Genomic DNA, 27,859 nt, shown 5'->3' on the forward strand with positions numbered 1-27,859 from the left:
GAACCATTCGCAACCAGGAAGTCCTACCGGAAGTGCCTACTTCACGTTGTGCAAGTGGTCAATAGGCTTGAAGCCCTAAGCCCTCGCTGCCCTTTCTGAAACAAACCTGTTTATCTGCTGTGCCTTTGAGATAACGAAAAACATGTTTTGCTGTAATCCAGTGCTCTTCTGTGGGATCAGCAAAATGCTGTGATAACTTACTCACTACAAAACATAGGTCAGGGCGAGTACATGTTGTCAAATAAATGAGGCTGCCTACAGCTTCTCTGTACATCTTTACATCTGTGAATTTTTGAGCATCCTCATTGTAGTCTAGCTTTTGATCACATGGTGTTTCCCTAGTTCTACATTCTTGCATGTCAAAACGATTCAGGATCTTTTCCACATATCTCTTCTGGGATATTTTTACACAACTGGCAGACTGTTCGAAGTCCATGCCTAGAAATGTTTAACCTACCTAGGTCTTTCATTTTGAATCTGGTGGAGAGCATACCTTTCACCTGCTCTAGGTTTCTAGTGTTGTCTGCTGCGATGATTAAATCATCCACCCAAATCACAATTATCACTTTTCCTGACTATTTTGACTCCTTTGTGTAAACACAGGGGTCTACGGGGATCTGTATGAAGTGATCTTCAATTAGACATGTATGAAGCATCTCGTTCCAATTTTGCCCAGACTGTTTCAGGCCGTAAATGGATTTTTCTAGCTTACACACTAGCTTCTCTCCTTTCTTCTCGTAACCTTCAGGTTGTTCCATATATATTTCTCTATCAATGGGTGCGTGCAGGTAGGCTGTCTTCACATCCATCTGGTGTAAAATCAAGTCGTCTTCAGCTGCCTTCTGCATCACTACCCGTACACTGGTCTGATTGGCTGTAGGGGAGAATGTCTCACCGTAGTCTATTCCTTCCCTCTGACTGTAACCTTTAGCTACAAACCTGGCCTTGTACTTGTCGTGCCCTTCAATACCATCCTTGATTGAGTAAACCCATTTGCCTCCCACTGTCTGTCTACCCTCTGGTAACTTTGTTAGAGTAAAAGTATGATTGTCCTCTAGGGACCTCATCTCCTTATCCATCGCTCTCTCCCATTTTCCTGACTCAGGGGATATCATGGCCTCTTTAAAGGTCTGAGGTACACCACTCACTACTCTGTAGCAGTAATCTATGCTGGTAAGTGTACTGTCATCCTCGTCACTTTCCTCTGGGCATAGTCTTTCAGATACTTTGGGGGTTTATGTTCCCGGGGGGGATATCTCCCACTGCATGAGGCACGTGACGTCACCCTAGGGTGCTTCTCGTCATCATCCTCTGGGGGCTGTTGACTGTCTGTCTGCATGTCTGTGCTCAGTACACTAGGCTGTGGTGTCTCTCTTTCCTCACACCCTACTCTGGAGTCCAGCTCTGGCTCCTGTGTCTGTGTCTCGTTCTCACATGTTGTCTTTGTGACACACTTTACTAACCTGTGCTTTTGCACTTTCCCCTTACCGGGATAATAGACTAGAAAAGCGGGGCTGCCCTTTTTCCCCTTTTTCACACCTGGATTTGAGTTTTCCCCTGTCCTGTTGGTAAGCATAACACACTGACCCAAACTTGTGCATCCTGGCTAGATCACACCTTTTTCCTCGGGTGGTGCCTGTGTGCTTGTTAAAACACCAATTTCTGGTGTAAGCGGCTTCTTGTACCGCATAATGCCATAGACTCTTAGGTAAGTTACCATCTATTAGCTTACACCTAGCCATTTCAAAAAGAGTGCGTCCTTCCCACTCTGCTATCCCGTTCTGGTGCGGGAGTAAGGACAGGATGTCTCGTGTCTGATCTTGTTCCTTCTCAGCAGTGACTGAAACTCTCTATTTGTGAACTCTGTTCTGTTATCGGACCTTAAGCATTTTATGCTGCCATACGGAGCTACATCTGCAAGGAATATTTCTGTGGCCTGGAGTGTGTCACTCTTTGCTCTGAGAAAGTAAACAAACACTGCCCCTGTACACACATCTGTGAAAGACTGCACATATTTAAAGCCACCTATGGACTCATTATTTACTGGACCGGCTAGATCTGTGTTAACTAGCTCAAGTGGTGTCTTTACCTTTTCTGTGCGACCTCTGTTCCTTGTTTGAGTGAACTTTCCTTTTATACACACATCACATTCTTTGTTAGGTCTATGCTTTTAAGATAAGATAAGATATTCCTTTTTCACCGTTAATGTGCATGCCTGTAACACTTCCTCCGGTCCTGGCCCTGTGGGACCAGGACTCAGACAATATTCACAAGTACCTCCCATTAACAATAACCCTCAGTCTACATTGCCACCCGGTGGGCTGATGCCAATCTGGCATCAGCTCACACACCAACTTATTGTTATTTATTGTCAGTTGTGTTTGTTGTGTTTATTATCTGTTGTCTCCACTTTGTTAGTCTTGTGTTCCCCTGTCTGTGGTTTGTAATTATGTTTTAGTCTGGTTGTTTGTTATTGTTTTCCCAGTACTCTGTGCTCTATTGTTTCTGTCTACCACACCTGTGTCTTGTTTGTAAATTACCCTCTGTGTCTTGTCAATTAGTCTTGTGTATATAGTCCTGTCTGTCCTGCCCTGCTGGGCGCGGTCATTGTTAAATGTTACCTGTGTCGTGTATGTACCTTGTGTGTTAGTAAACTGTTCATCGTCACGCTCTGTCTCCGGTCTCATCTTTACTCTGCCATCTGGGTCCATCATGCCAAAGAAGCGTACCAAGCGTAACAGAATGACCGCGCCGAACTTGGACCCGGCAGAGAGGAGAGACGGAGCCAGCTTCGCGCTCGGGATCCTGGGCGCTTCCGTCCTGCGTGCCGACCAGGCGACCGCTCTGGGTCTGGCACCATGGGACGCAGTGGCTGGGCCAGCGGCACCGATGGTATCGGGTGCTTGCGCCGCGGCCACCCCGGTGCTGGATCCCTGGGTGGGAAGTCGCCTGGTCCGCAGGGGAGCGTCGGGGACGGGGCGCGGATCCCGACGCCACAGCCCCAGGGGAAGGGGTTTCCAGGACCGCAGGTCTTCCTCGCCGGCCTGGTCGAGGTCTCCTCCGCCCTGGGAGGTTCCAGAAGACGAGCCACCACCATGGCAGACCTGGAGGAAGACGTCGGATTCCGCTGCCGGAGGGACCCCGGTTGGGGGTCCTGCACCGCGTCCTGTCGCCAGGGAGCCTCCGGTTCGGGGTTCGGCGGGGGGTCTCGCCACCGTGGAGACCCCAGCCCCAGGTCGCGCTCCGGAGCCGTCGTCTCTTCCCTCCATCCTTCCCTGCTCCAGCCCTCCTCGTCAGCCCCCTCCCCCCGTTCCTGTTCCCGCAGGCCCCGTTCCTCGAACCCCCATCCTCCCCCCTCCTCTTTTCGCCGATGCGGCTTCCGTCCCCCCCACCCTCCCCGTTCCCGGGGGGCCTGTTGGGTCGCCTGGGAGTCGACCTTCGAGGGCGGGGTACTGTAACACTTCCTCCGGTCCTGGCCCTGTGGGACCAGGACTCAGACAATATTCACAAGTACCTCCCATTAACAATAACCCTCAGTCTACATTGCCACCCGGTGGGCTGATGCCAATCTGGCATCAGCTCACACACCAACTTATTGTTATTTATTGTCAGTTGTGTTTGTTGTGTTTATTATCTGTTGTCTCCACTTTGTTAGTCTTGTGTTCCCCTGTCTGTGGTTTGTAATTATGTTTTAGTCTGGTTGTTTGTTATTGTTTTCCCAGTACTCTGTGCTCTATTGTTTCTGTCTACCACACCTGTGTCTTGTTTGTAAATTACCCTCTGTGTCTTGTCAATTAGTCTTGTGTATATAGTCCTGTCTGTCCTGCCCTGCTGGGCGCGGTCATTGTTAAATGTTACCTGTGTCGTGTATGTACCTTGTGTGTTAGTAAACTGTTCATCGTCACGCTCTGTCTCCGGTCTCATCTTTACTCTGCCATCTGGGTCCATCATGCCAAAGAAGCGTACCAAGCGTAACACATGCCTACTCTCAACGCCTGCAGCTTCAGTATATCCTCGTATTTAAAATGACCCATGATCTCATGCCATGTCTGAATATCATGACTGACATTACACATATCATTTTCATTACATTATGTTTGTAGATAATACATTCTCTTGTACACTTCAATGTTAAATCTCGTACCGTCAGGCTCCACAAGAACATTGTTACCTTCATTGAAGAACACTTTGGCACCGTTTGCAGTAGCAGATTTGACAGAGAATAGTTCTTGTGGGAACGAGGGTATGTAGAGGGTGTTCTTCAATGCCACTGTACACCGGCGCCCATCACTGTCTATGAGGTGAGACACAGCTCCATGCTGTGTCTCTCCGGCTTGAAGGTGCTGTCAAAGTTCTTGAATTGGTTCTTGTCGTTGATAATGTGGGACGACACACCTGTGTCCACGATCAGTCCCTTCCTCTGGACCTGCTGCTGCTGCGTTGACTGGGTGGCGTATGCTGTCTGCGCCCCGAAGATGAAGTCCTCTATTCCCGCTGCTCTCTGGGCGTCATCTTGACTCGCCTCATGTCCACCGCTGCCGCCATCTTGCACACAGCCGCCATCTTGCACGTGCGCGTACTGAGCGCTCTGTTTGCGCTTCTTTCTACACACTCTGTCTGCGTGTCCCGAAGTTTTACAGAAACTACACCAAACAGTTTTTATGCACTTATCTTTTCGTTGACCCTTTTCTCCACATCGCCAACACGCCATCTCCGTCACGGGTCCGGTCTTTTTCTTTGGCGCAGCCCGGGCCTTCCTTACCCTTTCTCCCGCCTCTTCGGCAACCGGGTCTCAAAGTTCCGCAGCTTGGCCTTGAACTCCCCCAGCGACATGTCCGCTGTACTGTGTGTCACCAACAGTGTGAATTGTTTATACATCTCCGGTAGTCCCCTCATAACCATCACCATCATTAGTCCATCGCTCGGTGCTTCTTTTGCACTCTTGAGCGCTGTGATGATCTGTTCCGCCCTGATGACATATTCAGTCACAGTCTCTGTGTTAGCTTTCTTCAGTGCGGTCAAAGTTATATACAGGGATACAATCCGGGGCCTACCTCTGCCGATGTAGCGTTCTCTTAACACTCTTAGACTCTCTCGGCCTTTGTCCTTTGTGTCCCGGAATATCAGCCCCAAGCTCGTGTTGTCTAGGAGTGGTGCTAGCTCGCAATATGCGGCAGGGTTCAGCTTAGTATCCCGGGCTTGCATGGCCTCCGTAATTTCTCCTGTGAGGCCCGTCAAAATTGTCTTTTTCAGCCCCACTCCGTGCATACAGCACAACATGCTCTTCCCAGAGCCCGTATTCTTCTGCCCTTCCGTTAAACGTGAGCCACTTGCTTCTGCCTCTGGTCGCCATATTTTGATTGTAGCTTAGCTTAGCTGCCCGTTAGCTTAGCTTTAGCGTCCCGCGATTCTCCCGCTGCTAGACTAGCCTAAACTTTTCAGCTAACTAGCTATTGTTATTTTGCTCTTCCGTGATCTGGGCCCATAACCTGTTGACAGAGTCATATGGGAAGCAATAACTGAGCATGACGACGAGGTCTTCTTTAGCCTTAACTGGCGTGGTTTATTTCATATGTACATTTCCACCACGAGACCTGCTCTCCGTGAGAGCTAGAGAGAGAGAGACAGTAAGAGATAGAAGGGGAGGGAACATCCCCTTATATGTGATACATGACGTCAGCTACAATAGCTGCGTCTCCGTACGCCCTCTTGTGGAACAGTTAAAGTACAGTTACATACAATCATATTAACACTTACACTTAACAGTTTTACTCCTCAGATCAAATAACATACATTTCAGAGTAAAATCAAATGGAATGTAACCGTCTATTTTAGGATCTCCAACATAGGCTTTAAATTCACTATGTGCAATACCAACTATGCTTCATGGAGCTACTAGACATTCATAACTCAAGTTGTAGATTCAAGCATCCATGGCACGGCATTATGCACCTCCTTTTCACGTGGGCTCTCTATTCTATCTCGTTATTCTGTTCTCAACACGCATTTTCACTTTTAAGTTGCAATCAATTTAATTACATCTGCATTCTTAGTAACCTTGTACAGCAACCAAGCACACCACAGGCACACACCCATGCCTCAAGCATATTTTGCTTCAAGCAGCCACAAGTTTGTCATCAACATTAGTTGCCTATAATCTACTGTTCACTCCAGAGTCAGCTTTTCTCAGCATCTCCAACAATCCGACATGCCTATGGCCTAATCCAGGGCAACAGTGGGTCTGGAGGTAGAGCCGTCGTCTGGTAATCTGAAGGTACCCAGTTAGATTCCGGGTCCTCCCGGCAGTGTGTCAAAGTGTCCTTGAGCAAGACACTTAACCCTGAACTGCCCCTGATGAGCAGGTTGGCATCTTGCATGGTTGTCTCTGCCATCGGTGTGTGGGTGAATGGGTGAATGTGAGCCATGAATTGTAAATTGCTTTGGATAAAAGCCCTATATACAGTAAATATTAAACATAATTGTTAAAACAACCTCTGTGAGGGCTGGGTGAACACTGCACGCTTCCCAACGGGGGGCGTGCCAAACAATCAGCTTCATGCACCTGAGAATAGTTGGTAACGTGACTTAATTTGGCACGCTTGATTTTGTGTCCGCTCGGAGGAGAAGACAAAGGCTGGAAACAAGTGGTTTGTGGAGCAATGGTCCGGGAGTGAAAGTTTGTTTTATTGGCAATGCAGCAGCAAGGTAGTTTTCCAAAGCATTCACAGGATATCAAAATCTCTCAATGACACATCCAGCTGGGTCTCCTGACATGTGTGTCCTCTAATGTCAAGATGAGTGGTTTATATGTGTTCAAACCGAATCTAAACGCTGTGATGTGATTCGCCATTCCTACCTATGTAAACTGGTTTGGTCAGTGTGTGAGCCCTAATCTCTGTCACCTGCAATACTGTGTGTGTGTGTGTGTGTGTGTGTGTGTGTGTGTGTGTGTGTGTGTGTGTGTGTGTGTGTGTGTGTGTGTGTGTGTGTGTGTGTGTGTGTGTGTGTGTGTGTGTGTGTGTGTGGTTCTGTCAGTCTAGTAACAAAAGGTCATTCAGTCACACCCTAATCAACTGGTTTTGTCCTGTGGGGGCTCTCTCTCTGGGGAACCTGTTATTTTTTAGTGAGCTTTTTTGTAATTTTTTGGAACAGATGGCTAAATTCACATTATTGTCTGCTCTCAAACTGGCCATTCTGATTATGCTATAATAATGTCTAATAATCATTAATAACCAATAAAAAATATACTACATTGGCAATCAGCTCGTCGGGAGAGTATAAGTATTCCGACTGCCTTTTCACTCGTTGCCAGGTCGTTCTGTATTCTACCATCTACTGCCACGTCTCCGGTGTGAGACGTCATGCCATCTACTGCCGTATGGTACCGCGTACTGCGGCGTCTCCGGTGTGAGACGTCGTGTCGCTCCCCATTTTCCCCTGGAGGATTCCTGTGCGCTCTCTCTCTTTTCGTGGATCCTCGCTTTTTTTGTTGCCCGTCGGACAGACTAGACTCAGAACATTTGCATTATTCCTGGACTCTGTTTTTTCATCGCCTTTGGGCTTATTGACATTCACCCTTAACACTATCCCGCCCAAGCACGGAGATCTCCGTGTTTCGATTCCACACGTTGTGGACAGAAGCACGGATATATCCGTGGCAAGTTGTTATTGCTTTTATTCCATATTAATAACCTATTCAAGGTCGCCGAGCTGCACTGCAGATTTACCCTATTCATTGAATTTGAGAAGGTGCAATACCGGCCAGATCATCTTAGGGGCGCTATCGCGATAATGCAGTGTGCACTGTGGCTGAAGGGAGCATTCTTTTTTTGGAATATTTTTTTGAGTTTCCAGTAGCTGGATTCTGGATGTGTAGCCTGTACCTTGGATTATGTTTTGCATCGCAGATTTCACCATGCAATAAGGGGATTTATCATCAGCCAATGGACATATCGATCTACCAGATGGCGATCGATAACGGGGAAATGCTCGGGGGGATCTTACCGGACCATGGTAATATCTTTTTCACGTAAAGTACAGCCCAATCGGGCATTATTATGATACTCAACCAGGCGTTCGGCCTATGAGGCTAATGAGGCTAACGCGGTTATTGGTAATCAATAATCAGAAATGACATCCCACGCCCCCCCCCCTTTCATGCATACATGCTTGAGGATCGTGCCGATCATATGCAGTTTGAGTTATTTCTGTAGCATCTGTAAAACGGAAATGCCATTGGATATAACGTTAGCAGCTATTAGCCCTATATCTAGCCTTCCAGAAAATATACTAGACCAAATCCCATAAGGCTTATATTCACAGCGCTATAAAATGAGAACGTATTGATGATTTTTTTTTCTTTAAGCCATTTTGAAGGGACGGTTTATGGACTCAATTGACAATGAGAATGGACAGATAGCAATACTATAAAGTATAGATTTAGCTCTACAAACAGCCCCACGTCTGTTTACATTTCCCGGTCCTCTTGAGATTAATTAGACTCATCCCAGTGGCCCTGATTGTGTTAAAGGGGACGTTCCGAGTTACTTCGTTTACTGGACTCTGTTTATTTGCCTACGGGTTGTTTTTATGTTTGCCCTTAACACTTTCAGTGCCCAGCAGGGGGCGCACATTTAGTGCTTGAATGCCCACCATCCACTTCAATGTTAGCGTTAATATCGCCTAATCTATGTTTTAAATTATGGCTATGTGTCTAATCTGCCTGTCGCTTATCAATGACTCATTTTCCAGTCAACATTGTCGAAGCGGATTGTTTTTTTATCGGTTCATTTCCGTTTTATAGCATTTTGAAAAGCCCTCGTTTTCAAGGGGGAAAAAAAGATTCTGTGATAAACGTCCTGTACTGGAATATTCTAGAACGTTGAAATTTTTTGGCCTATTTATGAATCGTTTTCAAATAAACGCTAGATTATCGATAGTATATGTGTACGTATGCACGCTGGTGCCGCAAGCTGAAAATCGATTCTCTTAGTTCCTGATCGCTCGCACAGCCAAACAGCCATATCACACATAGGGGAAAAGCTTATATCTCCGTGAAAACAGGTCTGGTTATCCTAAGACTGGTCAAATAGATTCCTTACCTGAGATCAGATGGTATCCAAAAAGATTATTCCAATTCCTGATCGCCATTCCAAAAATGTCATGCTAATTGTCGTGGTGGGCATTCAGGGGGCGGACTGCGAACACGTGTTTTGTCGTCCGTGGCATCCAAAGTGTTAAAGGGACAGTGCTGCATTTCGCTGTATAATAAATTACGCCCTGTTTTTGGCTAACTCTGATCACTGTCTTGTGTTGTGCTATTGGGGTCGCATACAAACCCTAACAACCTCTCTACCTCCGCCCCTCCCAATTAAAAACGTAATGCAGTAACGTTTCGTAAATTTGTAACAAAAGTTGGTCCTGGGCACCACCAGGAGCTCCTGATGAGATGACCGCAGTGACCGGCTGGACGAGAGTGGGTGTATGAGCTCATTAACACTTTCAGTGCCGGCCGTGTTTTCCTTTTTACCCCGTTGAATGCCACCATCCACGGCCAATGTTAACATTAATATCGCCTAATCTATGTTTTAAATTATGGCTATGTGTCTAATCTGCCCGTCGCTTATCAAAGACTCATTTTCCAGTCAACATTGGCAAGGCAGATTGTATTTTTATCGCTTCATTTCCGTTTGATAGTGAAGTTACAAATCCGCTGTGACTTTGTAAACAACAATTATGGAATGACCAATTTCAGGGCAAGAAAGTAGACGCTGGATACAAGTTGAAAGTCAATGGCTTCAGGTTCTCAGTCGATTTATTCAGCAGGGCACCAGCAGTAGAAATACAGCAATATCACAGGATACAAAGAATCTCTCTGACACACAGCTTGTCCTGTCGTGTGTGTGTTCTAATGTCAAGATGTTTGGTTTATATGTGTGTCAACCGAATCTAAATGCTGTGATGTGATTTGCTTATCACTACCTGGGTAAACTGGTTTTGGTCTCTGTCTGCATGAGATTCTAATGGGTGAGGGGGTGTGAGCTCTACTTTCGGTCACCTGCAATACTGGGTGTGTGTGTGTCATTCATCAGTGTGTGTGGTCCACTTAACACTTTCCGTGCCACTCACGAGATTTCTCTGGTTTTTTTATAGGTGGTTGCTAGCCACTCACGAGATTTCTCGGATTTTTTTTTAGCGATCTGAAAAATTATTGCATCACCCGAGCCTACCCGAGTATAGCCGAGGGGCGCCGGCGATCACTGTGGAAAAAAGCGCCCCCTGTCGTCTCCCAGATGACATAAGTGATTTTGGAATGGACTCAATGAAAATGAATGGGGAAAAAAATCCGGTACTGAATATAGCCATAATTTAAAACATAGATTAGGCGATATTAACGTTAACATTGGCGCCGATGGTGGCATTCAGCCGGTAAAACGGAAAACCAGGCGTGGCGCTCAAAGTGTTAACCAGTCTGTCTTGTTAGTTTAGACAATGGTCACTGTGTGTGTGTGTGTGTGTGTGTGTGTGTGTGTGTGTGTGTGTGTGTGTGTGTGTGTGTGTGTGTGTGTGTGTGTGTGTGTGTGTGTGTGTGTGTGTGTGACATGAAACTAGTGTGTGATTAGGTCAGTCTGTGTGGATTGTGTCTGGGTGGATTGATATTATTTATCTAGCTAGTTTTAACTTAATCTTAACTTGATTGGCCATATGAATTAATTGTTACTTCAATAGCATTTTGAAAATCACTCGTTTTCCGGGGGAAAACAACCCATGCCTATGATAATCGCCTTTTACTGGAATATTCCAGAACGTTGTCATTTGTCGTCCTATTTTTATGAATCGTTTTCAAATAAACGCTAGATGATCGATAGTATATGTGCGCTCCCATTCACTTTCATTGAGTCCATTCCAAAAGGGTGATTTACCATCTGGGAGACGATAGGGGGCGCTTTTTTCACATCTGAGCGCCGGCGGTCCCTGGATCTCCAACGGTAGGCTCGCGTGATGCAATATGATTTCAGATCGCTAATAAAGTTTTTTAAATAAAATACCCGATAATACTCGATCGTGACCGTGGCATTCAACGGTCGGGGCGTAAACCCGAGAAAAGCCGTGAGTGGCACTCAAAGTGTTAATGTAGGGGGGGGGGGGGGGCTTGCCCATGGAGGGCTCTGTAGGCAAACACCAGGACCTTGAAATGTATCCTGGTGTTTACCGGGAGCCAGTGCAAGGAAGCAAGGATGGGGGTGATGATACTTACAGTACATGTTATGCAGTAAAAAGCAGGATATTTGCTTTGAAATGTTATAGGGGAAAAGTATAGAAATAGTAATAGTAATACTAGAAATAGTAAACAAACATTTTCTGAAAAAATTTTCTTTGAATACATAATATGTTCTTATGTGTAATACATACACAATTGTCAATTTTTCGTAAATATGTCAATATATTACTTATTTGTAATACGTACACATTGTAAATTTTCGTAAATGTCAATATATTACTTATTTGTAATACATACACATTTTAAATGTTACTTGTCCTTTCAGACAAGTTACGTTTTTGTAGATTTTTACTACCGGGCAGTCCGGTAGAGAGAGAGAGAGAGGAGGAATGGGAGAGAGAGCAGGGGAAGACATTCGGCAAAGAATGCCTGGTCCGGGAATCGAACCTGGGTCGGCCGTGTTGCGACGCAGCGCATTAAGTGGTTCACCACTCGGGCGCCCCAATACATACACATTTTACATTTATGTAAATATGTCACTATATTACTTATGGCTATAATGTGACATACAATATGTACCTTTTTCCTGTGGTCGATAAGTACTTTATTTACATATTTTAAGTGAAATTTGGCTGCTCACTTGCACAGTATACACATGTGTACACACACACATACTGTCTTTCTTTCTCTCTCTTTCTCTCTCTCTCTTTCTCTCGCTCTCGCTCTCGCTCTCTCTCTACTGAACAAAACAGTAAATGTCATCATATGAGGCCTTTCATAAAATATAATTACTATCTACTATAATGCTCTGTAATTCCCTTGAAGGTGATGTTTACGGTCCTTGATTATTCTAGATGGAAGAAACTGTCGATTCAGATATATTCTCCCTGTCTTCTTCGCCCCTACTTTCTAGCCTCAAGATGGAATCTTACATAAGCATGGAAATGTGCTAAATCCCTGTACAGTCTTAAGGTTATCTCAAGGTTGTGACAAACCAATAAATGAAGAGATAATAGTGTTACGTTTATTTTGTGGTCAGACCTACACCTCAGGGGAAAATGTTTATATAATAATGTTTTTTTATTTGTTTAGCTGGCTGCAAATTGGTTGAGAAATGAGATTAGTGTGGCAGGTGATGAGAGACGCAACCAAGCTGAGAATCTTGCGAAAACAGTTGACTTTTGTTCGCTGGTTGTTAAACACTTTCAGTCAAAAAATCATTTCAGTGGTTTAAGAAGAATGGATTATGATCATATCAAGGACCTGCCAGGGGTTGTTTGACATCATAGGAAATTATTGACAATATTATTTTACAGAATCCTTCAATCTTAAAACATATGTAATAATTCGACATAAATTTGTCAATATTATATTAATTATATTATATTACTGTAATTCTTACTTTCTGTATAATTGTTGTCACATCTACTCCATCTACAACTATGTTTCCTCTGAGGCCTCTGTTCACGCCCCCCCCCCCCTTATCTTACCCTTCCTCTCACCTCACACCCTATTCTTTATTTCTCCTATTCACCCCTCCCCACAACCCCACCGCCCTATTCCCAGAAAGATTACGTAAGTAGCAAGCTCACAGAGTTGGGGGAGCTTGGTTATTCTCCGGGCCAGAGAGATCCTCTACCAAACTCCTGAACCCGAAATTGTATTTGATTGCCAATACATTTGTATCAACCATGAAGTTGACCACATGCATAATTAACGTCTCCGGTTCCACCACACTATGAAAGGAAATAAAGATGGATTGTAAATATTTATGGCAAAAGGATTTTTTTCATAGATCGCAAGATATGACGCGTTATGCAATATGCCCAAATCATTCTGGTTGATCGCCTGAAACCCCAAATACTTCCAAATCAAAGCTATATACCATATACATATCCCAGATAGCAAAAAATCGTTGAATCAACATTGTGTTTTTGTCAGGCTGAAGATTGGAATCAACATTGATATCAGACATAGAAAATGGCATTGAAAGTGCTCGCTATGATCAACATGGAAAGAACATTGGATTTTCAACAACATTTTTGAAATTTCAATTTTAAAGCCGACAATGAATCAACGTTGATTCAACTATGATATGATCAACATTGAAATAATGTAGAATTGCATCAACATTGATTCAACTATATATATATATATATATATATATATATATATATATATATATATATATATATATATATATATATATATATATATATATATATATATATATATATATATATTGCATTATACATTGAAACAATGTTATTATTGAATGACCATTTCAGCACTTTTTCAACCTTCCTCTGTATGCTTTTAATATGCCTCATTAATAAAGAAAAAGAATCACTTTACATCTAAATTATATTATTAGTTGTAGTTCCACCGAGAGCATGCTAAAAGTTGTCTACTAGTGACATTACTGCCATATGCCTGAATGGCAGTGATGTCACTGATAGACAGGCTTGGAGCAACCCCTGCAGAACTTTAAAACACCAAATAGAGTAAAGGGGTCCTACTAATCACCCCAAAGTACCAGAAAATACCAGAAAATACCAGAAACTACCCCAAAATACCCCAAAGTATAGCCCAAAATACCAGAAACTACCCCAAAATACCCCAAAGTATACCCCAAAATACCAGAAACTACCCCAAAATACCCCAAAATACCAGAAAATACCAGAAACTACCCCAAAGTATACCCCAAAATACCAGAAACTACCCCAAAATACCCCCAAAATACCAGAAAATACCCAAAAATACCCCAAAATACCAGAAAATACCAGAAACTACCCCAAAATACCCCAAAGTATACCCCAAAATACCAGAAACTACCCCAAAATACCCCAAAATACCAGAAACTACCCCAAAATACCCCAAAGTATACCCCAAAATACCAGAAACTACCCCAAAATACCCCAAAATACCAGAAAATACCAGATAATACCAGAAACTACCCCAAAATACCCCAAAGTATACCCCAAAATACCAGAAACTACCCCAAAATACCCCAAAATACCAGAAAATACCAGAAACTACCAGAAACTACCCCAAAATACCCCAAAGTATACCCCAAAATACCAGAAACTACCCCAAAATACCAGAAAATACCAGAAAATACCAGAAAATACCAGAAACTACCCCAAAATACCCCAAAATACCAGAAACTACCCCAAAATACCAGAAAATACCAGAAAATACCAGAAACTACCCCAAAATACCCCAAAATACAAGAAAATACCAGAAAATACCAGAAACGACCCCAAAATACCCCAAAGTATACCCCAAAATACCAGAAACTACCCCAAAATACCCTAAAATACCCCAAAGTACACCCCAAAGTGTGTAATAGTGTAATAGTGTGTAATAGTGTAATAGTGTAATAGTGTGTAATAGTGTAATAGTGTGTAATAGTCTAATAGTGTGTAATAGTGTAATAGTGTGTAATAGTGTAATAGTGTGTAATAGTGTAATAGTGTAATTGTGTAATAGTGTGTAATAGTGTAATAGTGTAATAGTGTGTAATAGTGTAATAGTGTGTAATAGTGTAATAGTGTAATAGTGTAATAGTGTGTAATAGTGTGTAATAGTGTAATAGTGTGCTAGTGTAATAGTGTAATAGTGTGTAATAGTGTAATAGTGTGGTAGTAGTAATAGTGTGTAATAGTGTAATAGTGTGTAATAGTGTAATAGTGTAATAGTGTGATAGTGTGTAATAGTGTAATAGTGTGTAATAGTGTAAAAGTGTAATAGTGTAATAGTGTGTAATAGTGTGTAATAGTGTAATAGTGTGCTAGTGTAATAGTGTAATAGTGTGTAATAGTGTAATAGTGTGATAGTAGTAATAGTGTGTAATAGTGTAATAGTGTGTAATAATGTAATAGTGTAATAGTGTGATAGTGTGTAATAGTGTAATAGTGTGATAGTGTAATAGTGTGTAATAGTGTGTAATAGTGTAATAGTGTGTAATAGTGTAATAGTGTGTAATAGTGTAATAGTGTAATAGTGTGTAATAGTGTAATAGTGTAATAGTGTGTAATAGTGTAATAGTGTGTAATAGTGTGCATGTGTGTGTGCACGTGTGTGTGTGTGTGTGCACGTGTGCGTGTGTGTGTGTGTACGTGTGTGTGTGTGTACGTGTGTGTGTGTGTGTGTGTGTGTGTGTGTCTGGGTCTCTAGCACTCAAGATGGATTCCAACTTGTATGGCATCTTGATGGAGGAGCTGTGGAACAAGGGAAACCAACCAGGGGGGAGAGAGAGGGGGAGAGAGAGATAGAGAGAGAGAGAGAGAGAGAGAGAGAGAGAGAGAGAGAGAGAGAGAGAGAGAGAGAGAGAGAGGGGGGGGGAGATGGAGAGAGAGAAGGGGGATATAGGGAGATGGAGAGAGAAAGAGAGAGAGAGAGAGAGAGGGGGGAGATGGAGAGAGAGAGAAGGGGGATAGAGGGAGATGGAGAGAGAGAAGGGGGATATATGGAGATGGAGAGAGAGAAGGGGGAGAGAGAGAACGGGGAGAGAGAGAGAGAAGAAGGGAGAGAGAGGGAGGGAGGGAGAGAGAAAGATGGATAGAGAGAGAGAGAGAGAGGGGGGAGATGGAGAGAGAGAGAAGGGGGAGAGAGGGAGATGGAGAGAAAAGGGGGATAGAGGGAGATGGAGAGAGAGAAGGGGGAGAGAGAGGAAGAGAGAGAAGAAGGGAGAGAGAGGGAGGGAGGGAGGGAGAGAGAAAGATGGATAGAGAGAGAGAGGGAGAAGAGGGGGAGAAGGAGCTATTTATATAGCTCTTTTATCCAAAGCGCTTTACAATTTATGCCTCACATTCACTCACACACCGACGGCAGAGGCGACCATGCCAAGTGTTAATCTGCTCACCGGGAGGAGCAGGGCTTAAGTGTCTTGCTCAAGGACACTCGGACATGCCGCCGGGAGGAGCCGGAATCGAACCGGGAATCTTCTGATTAACCAGACGAGCGCTCGGCTCTACCTCCTGAGCCCTCTACGTTTTTTATGTCTCACTCATTGTCTCACTAAACCTTTACTGCGTTAATCCCTTCCTGGATGCAGCCAGAGTACAGAGTGCCTCAGTCACTACAGCCATAATGTGGAGACACACACACACACACACACGCACACGCGCACACACACACACACACACACGCACACACACACACACGCACACTATTATACACTATTACACTATTACACTATTACACACTATTACACTATTACACACTATTACACTACACTATTACACACTATTACACTATTACACACTATTACACACTATTACACTATTACACTAGCACACTATTACACTTTTACACACTATTACACACTATTACACACTATTACACTATTACACACTATTACACTAGCACACTATTACACTTTTACACACTATTACACACTATTACACTATTACACACTATTACACTGTTACACTATTACACACTATTACACTATTACACACTATCACACTATTACACTATTACACTATTACACACTATTACACTATTACACACTATTAATACTATTACACTATTACACTATTACACACTATTTTGGGTACTTTTGGGGTATTTTGGGGTATTTTCTGGTATTTTCTGGTACTTTGGGGTATACTTTGGGGTATTTTGGGGTATTTTCTGGTATTTTGGGGTATACTTTGGGGTATTTTGGGGTACTTTGGGGGTATTTTGGGGTATTTTCTGGTATTTTCTGGTACTTTGGGGTATACTTTGGGGTATTTTAGGGTATTTTGGGGTAGTTTCTGGTATTTTGGGGTATACTTTGGGGTATTTTGGGGTAGTTTCTGGTATTTTGGGGTATTTTGGGGTAGTTTCTGGTATTTTGGGGTATACTTTGGGGTATTTTGGGGTATTTTCTGGTATTTTCTGGTATTTTGGGGTATTTTCTGGTAATTTGGGGTATACTTTGGGGTAGTTTGGGGTAGTTTCTGGTAGTTTCTGGTATTTTCTGGTATTTTCTGGTATTTCGGGGTAGTTTCTGGTATTTTGGGGTATACTTTGGGGTATTTTGGGGTAGTTTCTGGTATTTTCTGGTATTTTCTGGTATTTTGGGGTATTTTGGGGTAGTTTCTGGTATTTTGGGGTATACTTTGGGGTATTTTGGGGTAGTTTCTGGTATTTTGGGGTATACTTTGGGGTATTTTGGGGTAGTTTCTGGTATTTTGGGGTATACTTTGGGGTATTTTGGGGTAGTTTCTGGTATTTTCTGGTATTTTGGGGTATTTTGGGGTAGTTTCTGGTATTTTGGGGTATACTTTGGGGTATTTTGCGGTATTTTGGGGTAGTTTCTGGTATTTTGGGGTATACTTTGGGGTATTTTGGGGTAGTTTCTGGTAGTTTCTGGTATTTTCTGGTATTTTGGGGTATTTTGGGGTAGTTTCTGGTATTTTGGGGTATACTTTGGGGTATTTTGGGGTAGTTTCTGGTATTTTCTGGTATTTTCTGGTACTTTGGGGTGATTAGTAGGACCCGAGTAGGGTGATTATTTTTGGCTTAAATGAGACATATTAAAAACATACAGAGGAAGGTTGAAACATGCTGAAATGGTCCATATGCTTTACTGCAGTGGTTCTCAACCTTTTTATACAAAGACCTCACAGGAAAAATATTTGGGGACCCCAAACTTGATTATAATTATGCAATTCTAGGTGATTTTGATTTTATTTTATTTTATTGATGGATTAAAAACACACAACAAGGATCCAAAGGATAACATGAGAAAGAGTAAAACCCTTATTTCCGTCATGGTCCCAGGGCTGTTAGGCCACAACAAAATACACGACAATAACACAACACTCATACATTTAAAACATTATAAGACTAACCTATCGCTAAAATTGTATACCCCACAATAACTAAAAACTGATTGGAAACCCATTCAAACTATAGGGGGCTATTCTTCTATTCTGTCCATGAGCCACTTCCTGACGCTTCTCTTGAAGCTGTGGAGGCTCAAGCTCTGCTTGATGGGGAGAGGCAGCTTGTTCCAATCCTGGGCTCCAGAGAAAGTAAGGGAGCATTGGCCCAGTTTCGATCGGAAAGAAGCAGGCTTCAGGTTTGCTATGCTTGCTCTAGTTCTGTGGTTGTGGGATTCGTTGACCGGGGTGAAGTAGTTTTGGAGGTATCTAGGGGACCTTTGGTTTATAATATTGTGCACTATGTTCAGTCTGAGCTGGGTAACTCTGACCTCCATAGGAAGCCAGTTTAGCTCCTGGAAGTGACTCCTCCCTATGTGGGTGCGAGGGCCAAGACCCATTACCACCCTTACTAGCTTATTTTGGGAAACCTGAAGCTTCTTTTTTGTGTTCACTGACAGGCCCTCGAACCACGATACGCTACCATAGTCAAAGTGGCAGAGTACTAGGCTATTTGCTAATAGCCTGAGGCTATCTCTGCCAAGGAGGTTGGCTTTCCTAGCTAGGTACCTGGTGCGGGCGTTGACTTTGCCCAGTACTTGGGAGGCCATAGCCTCCCCATCTAGGCTCCCGTCTATCATACAGCCTAGATACTTCGCTTTTTTTTGCTGTTTTAGGGTTACAGCTCCTAGCTGGATATTAAACTCCCGTGCTTTCCTGAGCTTGGGCTTGGAGGCTAATAGTACTGCCTCTGTTTTACCTAGGTGAAGAGAAAGCCTGTTGTCCGAAAGCCACCTGCTGACCCCTGCAATTTCTTCACCTACAGATGTGGGACTGGAAAACGAGGCGTCTACCGCCGGTAGCAAGCTAGATGACGCTAGATGACGTCTTTTTACCCTGCTCTGCCTGGTTCAACCAGTAGGGGGAGTCGAGTTACACGGTGGAGAGAGGGAGCTATTCTACAATCTGTGTGTGTGTGTGCATGCGACACTAGTCTTGGACATATTATTTTGCAATGTAATGCTTTTCTGTAGATTATTTGACTGTCATTGGTACAGTAATGGTGTGGTATTTTCGATTAACGTGCGTTTTTTATGGATAATCATCTAGATACTCAGATACAGTGCAGTATTATTCTTTACGAGACAACCCAAACGTGCTGGCACCGAAGACCCGCCCTACTCTGCCTCTGATTGGCAGAATGTGGCTCTAGTTAGGCTCTGGTTGGGGGAAATGTAACTGGCCCGTCGATTATTGTGATCAGGCTGTTCTGTGGATTTCAGCTGTCGCTGTACTGAATTTACTGGTAAACTAAATTAGGTTTAACGTTAGTTTGTTTACTACAGTTATGTAGTCAACTAAGGTAACGTTACAGTAGCAACTGCTCAAATAAAGCTGTATCGACATTGCTGTCAAGTTAACGTTATGGTCTCTCGAAAATTGAATGCGACCTCAAGGCTTTTCAACACTGGCCGCGTAATATTAGTTAACGTTGATTTAGCAGGATGTAATGTGTAACGTTTAATCAACGTGAAATGGCCCTGAATACATCATATAATGTGTTTCCCAGCTGCTTATATTGTAAGTGTATGCCCAAAAATATATATCACTGAATTGAAAATGGGGGACCCTGATGTAAACAAGACTAAAGTCTTTCTCTGGTCTGTGCATCCCCTTAACAATTGTGTGTATTGAGCTGTACTGTATTGTACTCATTCTGCAATCTGTTAATGACATTTACATATCTGTAGATACTATATCTATATCTGTACATCCCTTACCTACTCTTACTAGTTACGCTGCTGGCCAGTATGACTTACTACCATATAGTGTCTTTATACCTGTATCACTGTACATATTAATACTATCTATATCTGTACATATCTCTTACCTGCTACTCTTACTAGTTACACTGCTGGTCAGTATGACTTACTACCATAGTGTCTTTATACCTGTATCACTGTACATATTAATACTATCTCTTACCTACTCTTACTAGTTACACTGCTGGTCAGTATGACTTACTAGTTACTACCATAGTGTCTTTATACCTGTATCACTGTACATATTAATACTATATCTATATCTGTACATATCTCTTACTAGGGACACTGTACATTGGAATACTGACATACATTTGCCATGGAAACTGTACATTGGAGGAGGTTGGGTAGGTGGGGTGGGGTTGGGTGGGGCTGTACATTGGAATACTGACAAAGCCATGCTTGGTCTTTATTGTACAACTGGGTTAGGACATTTGTAGGGGCCAGTTTTGAATTGCAGTCTCCCGTAGGTGTTCTTTGAGAGTGTTTTTGAAGGTGGGTAGTGATTTACATTCCTTTACAGCTTTGGGTAGGGCGTTCCACATTGTTGTGGCATAATTGCGAAACGTGTTTAGTCCCTTGTTTGAGCCGAATCTGGGTTTTACATGATTTGTGGAGCTCCCTCTGGTGTTGTGATCGTGGTATTCACTGACCTTTGGGAAGTATTTTGACATGTACATGGGTACCTTGGTCGTGTAGTGTATCTTGTAGACCAGGCCCATTGCAAGTTGCTGTACTCTGTTGTCTACTCTAAGCCATCCTAGGTTGGCAAAGTGTGCAGGGGTGAGGTGGGTTCTAGGAGTCAGGTCAAGCAGTAGTCTGACTAGTTTGTTTTGAGATGTTTGTAATTTGGTTTTTAGTGCCTTTGAGGTGCTTTGGTACCATGAGGTGCAAGCATAGTCGTAGTACCCTTGAATGAGTGCTCCTGCCAGAGTCTTCAGGGTATTCTTGTTTACCAGGGAGGAGATCCGGTACAAGAATCGAGTTCGTTGATTGACTTTTTTTTATTACATTGGATGCCATTTTGTCACATCTGGACATTAATAAATACAAAAGTGTATTGTTATTGTTGTCATGTATTGTTGTCATGAACTGAATAGATTCCAGAAGTCATAATCCACTTAGTCCTGCTCCCAAAACTATTTTGAATATGTTGTAAAATAAATGCAACTACTGCAGAAGTAGGAATATCATTAGAATACAGTACAGTATGTATTACTATCTACTACTACAGTACTACCTATGCTGCTATGTCTATACTACTATGTATCACAAACAGTACTGTATTTGCAAATCTGGTATGTCATAAATGTATAGATGTAGCAGTACTGTCTATCTGTATGTCGTGTATGTCATATATGTTACGATGAATTGAAAATGGGGGACCCTGATGTAAACAACCAGTATGGCCACTACAATACTGTAACAAAAATGAGCAGAAGTATTTCAATTATTAGACGGAATGCCTATTTTTTAACAGACACAGCTACTTTACCAAGCAAGTCATACAATCACTCGTTTTGTCACATCTGGACTACTGTCCAGCAATCTAAAAAATAGTAAGATAAAATAGACAGAGTAAAATAGTGCAGTGCAATAAAATAGTAGAATAGAATAGATACAACTTATTTTTTTACAATGAGAATTTTATTACCATTGCAGAATGGGTAAACTACAGTCAATACACACAATTGTTAAGGGGATGCAGACCAGAGAAAGACGTTTGTACATTGCAAAGTTCATCCTTCCTCTGCAGAGTTCAAATAAAGCTGACTTGACCTGACTTGAAAAAAACAGTGTTGAGACACCCCCCCCCCCCCCCCCCCACCATCAATGTACAGCCCCCCACCCCACCTACCCACCTATTAACACCTCATCAAGGAGAGGGGGCAGGGAGGTGTCGGTCACAGTCACAGTACGGTCACAGTTCCATCCTAGAGGCTAATCTTTCCTGTGACAAAATGGCATCCAATGTAATATATTCCATAGTATATTCCACTACAATGGGTACAATACTGACCAGAGAAAGACTTTCGTCTTGTTTACATCTACTATTTTTATTATTGTCTATTTAAAACTTAAAAAAAGGGGTGAAACGATACAGCATTCACTTTACGGCCTATAGGGATATTTTATTTCAATTCTCTGTTAGAAAAGAGAAATATTAAGCCCTGTGCAAGGAATAATATGAAAATGTGCCATTGAATAGCCTGTAGCTAGATATGACATTTGGACATGACATGTTTGTCCTCCATAGATACAGTAATTGAATGGAAATTGTATTAACAGATTGCAAAATGGGTACAATACAGTACAGCTCAATACACACAATTGTTAAGGGGATGCAGACCAGAGGAAGACTTTCGTCTTGTTTACATCAGGGTCCCCCATTTTCAATTCATATATATAATGACAACAGTACCGATAGGAGATAAGATAAGATAAAAAACTGAAGAATATTGATCAGGCCAGAGTTACATTATTATTTCAGGTGTATTCTCATCAGAAGCCATGGAGAACTATAAGTCTTTAGAGGCATACCGCTTCTTTGTCTCTGGTTGGGTAGAAACCGTGTTCCACCGGAAACTGACAAGGTGCACCTTGTTGCGGGCAGATGTCAGACCATCCTACAGAGTGAATGATGATCCACATCATCCTTGGGTGGCCTTAGATGGCACGGGAAAGGTGGTTGCAGGTCACTGTGACTGTATGGCAGGGTGAGTTATACAAAATAATATTTTTTAAATAAAAAATAAATAATAAAAAGAATGTTGCCACAAATTTACCAGTGTTACCCACCCAACAGGAGCAACAGGCGGCCAGCAGCACAAGCACTCCAGTCTAGTGCTTGTGTAAAACAACAACAGAATCAGAGAGCATGGTTGGCTGTGACACCTGTGATGACTGGTTCCATCCCAGGTGTCTAAACCTCAAAAGGCTACCGAAAAGCAAGACATGGTATTGCCCGGAGTGCAGAAAAAAGAAAAAGAAGTCTAACCCTAACTAAGTTGCTGTACTCTGTCGTCTACTCTAAGCCATCCTATATTGTCAAAGTGGGCAGGGGTGAGGTGCGTTCTAGGAGTAAGGTCAAGCAGTAGTCTGACCAGTTTGTTTTGTGATGTTTGTAATTTAGTTTTTAGCCCTTTTGAAGTTTTATGTTATGGCTTCCTTCTTGGAGAAAATGTAGGTCTGCCAATGCTGCTGTTATGCATATGTTATGCATTGTTGTGCATGTTGAAACTTGAAATAGCACTTTTGTATTTTTGTATATAAAAAAAATAAGCATTTTTTACATGCATTGTTGTGCATGTTGAAATTGTAGGCCTGCCAATTGATGTCCACAGATGAAGCGGTCAAGGAGCTTGACTCGACCTTGGTTCTCTGTTGGTCACCATCCTCCTTGGCTGCATCCCTCTCCTCTCTGAGAGACTGCATCTCGTCAAACAGAGACTGCTCAGTGATGGGAGGTGTGGCTGCTTCCTCAACTTGGGCTGCTGCCTCAACTTGGATGTCTTGGCTGCAACGTTTAGTCCTCTTGTGGGGAGTCACTTTAAATGAAATAAAAACCATACTAATAAGAAACTGCAATTTAGGAACCCATTGATTTTGGCACATAACTGAAAACTAGATGATATCACTTACGATGGTATGAAGAGGAGTTCCTTTTTGCACGCCGCTCATGGCGACTGATGTTCGTTGACGTAGATGGTGTAGACTGTGATGTTGAAGGGAATACAGATGGAATGTAGTCTGGGTGTGTTTGGTCATTGACCTTTGCACCTGAATGAATGAATGAATGAATGAATGAATGAATGAATGAATGAAAACGTTATTAACAGATTGCAGAATTGGGCGGCTAGGTGGTGTAGTGGACAAGTCACTCGCCACCAGTGTGGAGACGCTAGGATTCGCGTGTTCGAATCCAGCTCTCCACATTGTTTTTCAGTTTGGCTGGTCGTCCGCAGTAATACACATTGGCCGTATTACGGGGAGGGAAAACTGAAGGGTGGGGATCGAACGTTGTGAACAAGCGACTCCTACAAGTCGGTTGGTGCGCCTGCGCAGTAGAATCAGGAAGTGTCGGGGGCAGCGTGAGCCTCCCACGCGTTACTCCTCGACACCGAGAGGTCGAGCTGCGCAGGTGAAAAGATGCGACTGCTGTTACCTCAAGTACCGGAGGGGACTTGTGCTATGTATGACTTAGTCCACATTGCAGCCGGCTTGTGGGAGGCAAGAAACAGCGTTCGTGACAGGGGAGGGTTGAATTGGATGATACGAAATTGGGATGGGAGAAAATATAGAAAATGGGAGAAAAAGTGGATCAAAAAAAAAAAACAGATTGCAGAATGGATACAATACAGTACGGCTCAATACACACAATTGTTAAGGGGATGCAGACCAGAGAGACTTTCGTCTTGTTTACATCAGGGTCCCCCATTTTCAATTCATAGTGACATTTGTGACATACTCAACATACATGACATCATGACATTTATGGCATAGGGACATACATGACATACAGGTATATAGTACTGTTACATTTGTGACATAATATGATATGCAAATATACAGTACTGTTACCCCATAGATCCTGACAGAGAGTATATACATATGACATGTATATTACAAGCAATACGACTATTCAATAACAAGTCCTTAGAGCAAGGACAACAACACTGAATGTGATTGATAAATAGTATACTAGTAACATATAAAAATGAAAAAGGCATGTAGGCTACACTGAGAATGGACTATTATGGGGAAGTAGCTAGCAGAGACTGCTAGCTAATCAATCAATCAGCTAGCAGCTAACATCTGCTGTTTACAGCCTCACAGCCAATACAACTTAATTTACTATATAAATATGTGTTCCTTATTCTCACCTGTTATGAAATGGGTAGAGCAGACATACGTAGAATTTGACTTGGGGGACCAGGGTCTGCTTTTGCACGCTGCTCATGGCGACTGATGTTCGTTGACGTAGATGGTGTAGACTGTGATGTTGAAGGGAATACAGATGGAATGTAGTCTGGGTGTGTTTGGTCGTTGACCTTTGCACCTGAATGAATGAATGAATGAATGAATGAATGAATGAATGAATGAATTAATTAATGAAAACGTTATTAACAGATTGCAGAATGGATACAATACAGTACGGCTCAATACACACAATTGTTAAGGGGATGCAGACCAGAGAGACTTTCGTCTTGTTTACATCAGGGTCCCCCATTTTCAATTCATAGTGACATTTGTGACATACTCAACATACATGACATCATGACATTTATGGCATAGGGACATACATGACATACAGGTATATAGTACTGTTACATTTGTGACATAATATGATATGCAAATATACAGTACTGTTACCCCATAGATCCTGACAGAGAGTATATACATATGACATGTATATTACAAGCAATACGACTATTCAATAACAAGTCCTTAGAGCAAGGACAACAACACTGAATGTGATTGATAAATAGTATACTAGTAACATATAAAAATGAAAAAGGCATGTAGGCTACACTGAGAATGGACTATTATGGGGAAGTAGCTAGCAGAGACTGCTAGCTAATCAATCAATCAGCTAGCAGCTAACATCTGCTGTTTACAGCCTCACAGCCAATACAACTTAATTTACTATATAAATATGTGTTCCTTATTCTCACCTGTTATGAAATGGGTAGAGCAGACATACGTAGAATTTGACTTGGGGGACCAGGGTCTGCTTTGGTCGACTCTCCCGTCTGCTCTACCCAGTCAAAGGAAGTTGACTTCGAGAATATACAGTACTGTTTACAGTATGTGTACAAGGGAAGACTACTCGAAATGTGTTGTTTTCTTTGTGCATTAAGCCAGTCAATTTGCTCTTTGTATGGGATTATAACGGAGTTGTTCTTGTTTGTGTGCTCCCCTCGCATTTGGCGATCAATTGGACTTGAAAACAGCAGTGACCACCACTCGTTAGATCATATGAAACAGTAGCCCCTGTCACGTCACGTAAGCGGCAGATAAAACAGTGAAGATCAGATCATTTGACTTACCACTTAATCCAACGTTCATTCCCCACAAGCGTCTCCGGTGACCCGAACACCAGCCAGTATTTACCCTGGTCGATTTGGTCGTCAACTCCTGCACTGTTCCCGGCACACGCTGCCGATTAAGGGCACGTACTTGGTCCTCAATAATGGACATTAGTGGACAAACCACTAAAACAATGGGGTTTACGTGCCATTTGGAATAGCCATAGGTCTTTGCTGTAGCCGGTATTTTTGTATTTCCGATTCACATTTAGGAGGCATAGCAAGTTCGGTTGTCTCGAAGGAAGGATATAATTCCAACTTGACTTTGACTTTGCGCCTCCTGGCGGCACAAAACAGAAACCGCACCCACCCTAATAAAACCATTTGACAAGAGCCGTTAACGGGCGGCAGAGGGCGTTGAAACGGCGGTAGGAGGGACCTCAATTTGCAATGCTGTAACTGTAGCATCTGTTCTAGTGTGTTCTGATCCTTGTGTGAGACTAGCAGGGCTGAGTCGTCTGCAAATAAAAACAAGTTACATGAGCATGCTGCTGACATGTCATTTATGTACAGTAAAAAAAGGTGAATATTCGAAAATATGTTGCAAGCTTGTAGATCGGCTATTTCCATTTATTTTATTTTTTTCCAAGAAACCAAGGTTGAGAACAGCTGCTTTATGACATGCTCTATGAACAAAGAAACAGACAATTTATTGCTTTAACCATTTATTAAAGCCAATTCATTCGCACATACATATTCTCTTTGAAATGCCTGAGTTCAATTTGGATTTAGTATCACCAGGCATGCATGAGAAAAGATAATGAAATCTACTGTAATGTACAGTAGCTTTTTTATTTGATCAGGGTGGCACCATTGAAACTATTTAATGATGCGTGTCCCTTCTCTTTCTATTAGACTCAAGTCAAGTCAAGTCAAGAGTTTCATTTGTCATGGTATACAAGTATACAATGAAATGCGGGTGGTCTTGCCCGCAATGATGTGCAATACAGTAGTACAACATATAATAGAATCCAATAAAAACAACATTGTGCAATAGACAGGTAATATAGTGGGACATCTCGGTATCTGTACATAGTTATTTACAGAGCATGTAGGACATGTTAGGTCCTTTGGTAGTGCAATACACTGTTACTGTTGCTATACTATTTTTAAAGTGACCTTTCCTTTGTGGCCCTAAGTGTGGGCAGCATGAGTGTGTGCCTGCTCATGTTAAAGTGGCTGCTAGTGTGCGAGCGTGCACAGCGTGCATGTCGTGTGTGTGCTCATGTGTGCTTGTGTGTGGAGAGTTCAGTGTTCTGTGGCACTCAGTGTTCATTGTTCAAGGCTCTGATGGCCTGGGGGAAGAAGCTGAGCCGAAGCCTCTCTGTCCTAGTAGCTGGGGTTCGCAGGCGTCTGCCTGACCTCAGCAGCTGGAACAGGCTGTTATTGGGGTGGTGAGGGTCTTTCATTATTCTGCAGGCTCTGGATTTGCACCTCTTGTTGTATAGAACCTGCAGGGGAGGTAGTGCAATACCCGTGGTACGCTCGGCTGAGCGCACCACTCTCTGTAGGGCCTTCTTGTCCTGTGCCGTGCTGTTTCCATACCAGGCAGTGATGTTTCCAGTCAAGATGCTCTCTACAGCTCCGGAGTAGAAGGACTGGAGTATCTTCCCTGATAGTCTGAACTTCCTTAACTGTCTCAGGTGGTAGAGGCGCTGCTTCGCCTTTTTTACGACTGTGTCTATGTGTGTTGACCATGTCAGATCCTCTGAGATGTGGACCCCCAGGTACTTAAAGACTTCGATGCCAACTACGCACGTGGCTCCAGATCAGCTGACTTCAGCTGACTTCCCCATACACAATGACCGAATAACAACAGTTATTGAAAATATTCATACAGAACTCTGA

The 27,859-nt window shown here is 42.8% G+C and overlaps 1 long non-coding RNA gene across 1 annotated transcript; it reads right to left on the minus strand.

Moving 5' to 3' along the window:
• Positions 1-23,043: 23,043 nt before the first annotated feature.
• Positions 23,044-25,995, minus strand: LOC311235789. Its single transcript, XR_014620163.1, has 3 exons — positions 25,973-25,995; positions 23,565-23,702; positions 23,044-23,470 (listed from the first exon to the last, which is right to left on the minus strand). It is a non-coding gene; the product is annotated as an uncharacterized lncRNA (long non-coding RNA).
• Positions 25,996-27,859: the final 1,864 nt, after the last annotated feature.

Source organism: Notolepis coatsorum (genome assembly GCF_963971535.1).
Source record: "Notolepis coatsorum genome assembly, chromosome: 10".
Classification (NCBI taxonomy): domain Eukaryota; kingdom Metazoa; phylum Chordata; class Actinopteri; order Aulopiformes; family Paralepididae; genus Notolepis; species Notolepis coatsorum.